General features: G+C 29.3%; 1 long non-coding RNA gene across 1 annotated transcript; it reads right to left on the reverse strand.

Annotated features, from left to right (window-relative positions):
* Positions 1-2,566: 2,566 nt before the first annotated feature.
* LOC137826865 (uncharacterized) lies at positions 2,567-3,471 on the reverse strand. Its single transcript, XR_011083598.1, has 3 exons — positions 3,263-3,471; positions 2,899-3,006; positions 2,567-2,691 (listed from the first exon to the last, which is right to left on the reverse strand). It is a non-coding gene; the product is annotated as an uncharacterized lncRNA (long non-coding RNA).

Genomic DNA, 3,471 nt, shown 5'->3' on the forward strand with positions numbered 1-3,471 from the left:
AAATATTTATGATTTGTATATATTTATGATTTTGAAAAACTTAGAAATTTTATTAATTTTAGATTTTTATTCAAGAATGACATTAAATAATTTAGGATTTAGGGCTTACGTTCGTGGAAGTGGCGTTCTGCAGTGTACATAGTCGCCGTTTGTTGATTTATTTAAGTAGGAAATAAAAATATTTAGGATTTGTATATATTTATGATTTTGAAAAACTTAGAAATTTTATTAATTTTAGATTTTTATTCAAGAATGACATTAAATAATTTAGGATTTAGGGTTTACGTTCGTGGAAGTGGCGTTCTGCAGTGTACATAGTCGCCGTTTGTGGAAGTGGCATTCTGCAGTGTACATAGTCGCCGTTTGTGGAAGGGACGTTTTGCAGTGTACATAGTCGCCGTTTGTGGAAGTATTCTAATGTACATTACATTAGAATATACATTACATTAATTTTGAAATCAATAAAATTTATAAATTATTTAATAAATACAAATATTGTATTACTTAAAATCCTACTTAATATAACGTTTCTATATATATATATATATATTATGATGTCCTACTTAAGGTAATAATTTATACGTTAAAGTATTCTTAAAAATATACACTATATTAATTTTAATTTTAATTTGTAACAGTTAAATCCTAAAAATACTTTTAAATTAGTATGTATATTATATTAATTTTAATTTATAACAGTAAATCATTAAAATGCTTTTAAATTAATTTTCACTTGACTTGTCCATGCAGAAGTTTATTGTAAACTTTAAATTATAATTTCATATTTCATATTTCATATTATTATAATTATATTTTCTCTTCATGTATTTTAAAAATATACATTATATTAGTTTAGGGTTTAGGGTTTATGAAGAAATGGAACATAATAAACAAAATACAACAGAAATAATTAAGAAAATACAAAATAAATTCTACAACATTGACTTTTGCTTCTATTCGTATATCCATATTCATTGTACAACATAAAACATAATTAAAAAAATACATATTACATTTAACCCTATTCGTATCACCAAACCAAAATACTATGAGGAACTTCTGCTTACATGCACAATGCCACCAATAATTTGCGTTTCTGTATGCATAGTAACAACTTTGATAAGAAAACATTGAAATATAGTCGCCGTTTGTGGAAGTGGCGTTCTGCAGTGTACATAGTCGCCGTTTGTGGAAGTGACGTTCTGCAGTGTACATAGTCGCCGTTTGTGGAAGTGGCGTTCTGCAGTGTACATAGTCGCCGTTTGTGGAAGTGACGTTCTGCAGTGTACATAGTCGCCGTTTGTGGAAGTGGCGTTCTTCAGTGTACATAGTAGCCGTTTGTGGAAGTGGCGTTCTGCAGTGTACATAGCGCCGTTTGTGGAAGTGACGTTTTGCAGTGTACATAGTCGCCGTTTGTGGAAGTGACGTTTTGCAGTGTACATAGTCGCCGTTTGTGGAAGTGGTGTTCTGCAGTGTACATAGTCGCCGTTTGTGGAAGTGGCGTTCTGCAGTGTACATAGTCGCCGTTTGTGGAAGTGGCGTTCTTCAGTGTACATAGTCGTCGTTTGTGGAAGTGGCGTTCTGCAGTGTACATAGCGCCGTTTGTGGAAGTGACGTTTTGCAGTGTACATAGTCACCGTTTGTGGAAGTGGCGTTCTGCAGTGTACATAGTCGTCGTTTGTGGAAGGGACGTTCTGCAGTGTACATAGTCGCCGTTTGTGGAAGTATTCTAATGTACATTACATTAGAATATACATTACATTAATTTTGAAATCAATAAAATTTATAAATTATTTAATAAATACAAATACTATATTACTTAAAATCCTACTTAATATAACGTTTATATATATATATATATATTATGATGTCCTACTTAAGGTAATAATTTATACGTTAAAGTATTCTTAAAAATATACACTATATTAATTTGTAACAGTTAAATCCTAAAAATACTTTTAAATTAGTATGTATATTATATTAATTTTAATTTATAACAGTAAGTCATTAAAATGCTTTTAAATTAATTTTCACTTGACTTAGGGTTTATTGTTTAAAATTTCACTTAATAACTTTGATAAGAAAACATTGAAATATAGTCGCTGTTTGTGGAAGTAGCGTTCTGCAGTGTACATAATCGGTTGACGCCAGGTTGGTGTCATCGTCGTGTTAGATAACGGAAGATCAGGTGGTCTGGCATCGCCGCAAGAAGCACATCGCCGAAAAAATAAATAATTTATTTATAACTTTTGAAAAACATATAAATTTAGTTAATTTGGATTCTTATTTAAGAATGACATTAAATTTTTTGGGACATATATTTATTTAGGATTTTAAATACTTATAACTGTTATTTATTTTAAATTTTTATTTAAGTAGGAAATAAAATAATTTAATATTTTGTATTTATCCGTATATTAGTTCTCAATTTTATATTAGTCTGTTTTAATGAGAATAAAAAACAATTGCATTAAGAAAGATCTATGATAAATCTTTCAATTTTTATAGATTTTCATAACATCAATATAGAAGAGGTGAGATTAAAATTACAACATTTGTTAATAATTGCCTACAACTCTTCATGATACTAATACAACAACTTTTATGCACTCACAACAATTATGATATTATTATCAACACAAATTACAATCCATTCTACAAATTCATATGATACAATACTTCAAATCGTGCCTGCACAGGATAAATAAAAATAAGTTAGGACAAATAAAAATAAGTGTTCAATTATTATACTTTATACTTCAGAAAGCAGATGAAGAGAAAGAGTAGTCCAAGAAGAGAGAACAATATTCCATGATGAAGAACATCTATCACCTTAAAATACTAAAAATAAAGCTCCAAACTTTATCAAAATTCAATTCAGATTTGAAATTTGATTACCTTATTTATGTAACTGTTTTTTCTTCCCAAATTCTCAGATTTTGCAACATCACCTCATTTTTTGCTTCCATTACCTTCTTTAGTTGCTTTGTGATTCTGATGTAAAATCTTCAGCAAAAACAGTTGCAAAAAAACCCCAAAACATTGTCAATTGAAACCCTAATTACCCCATTCAATTAAATTAAATTAAATAAATAAACAGATGGAAACAAAAATACACTTTCAAAAGAGATGAACATTTGACAATACAAATGGAAAAACTGAGAAAAATGGAGCTAACATTTTGGACAAAAATCATATAAATGCAAACAAAACTGGACACGATGAGAATACTGGAAAATCCCTCGGTTTTTGCTTGCATTACCTTCTATAGGTGCTTTGTGATTCTGATGCAAAATCTTATGCAAAAATGATATAGAATACTGGAAAACGAAACAAACATAAAAGTAACAATATTAATACCAGTGGAGCAAAGGAAATGCAAAAAAGATTAATAGAATAAACATCAAAAGCAAGCAACTTTGGTAAGAGAACCCAACATAAGAGAACCCAAAGGTTGAGACCTTTCTTGAG

This window comes from Phaseolus vulgaris, chromosome 8 (genome assembly GCF_000499845.2).
Source record: "Phaseolus vulgaris cultivar G19833 chromosome 8, P. vulgaris v2.0, whole genome shotgun sequence".
NCBI classification, from domain to species: Eukaryota; Viridiplantae; Streptophyta; class Magnoliopsida; order Fabales; family Fabaceae; genus Phaseolus; species Phaseolus vulgaris.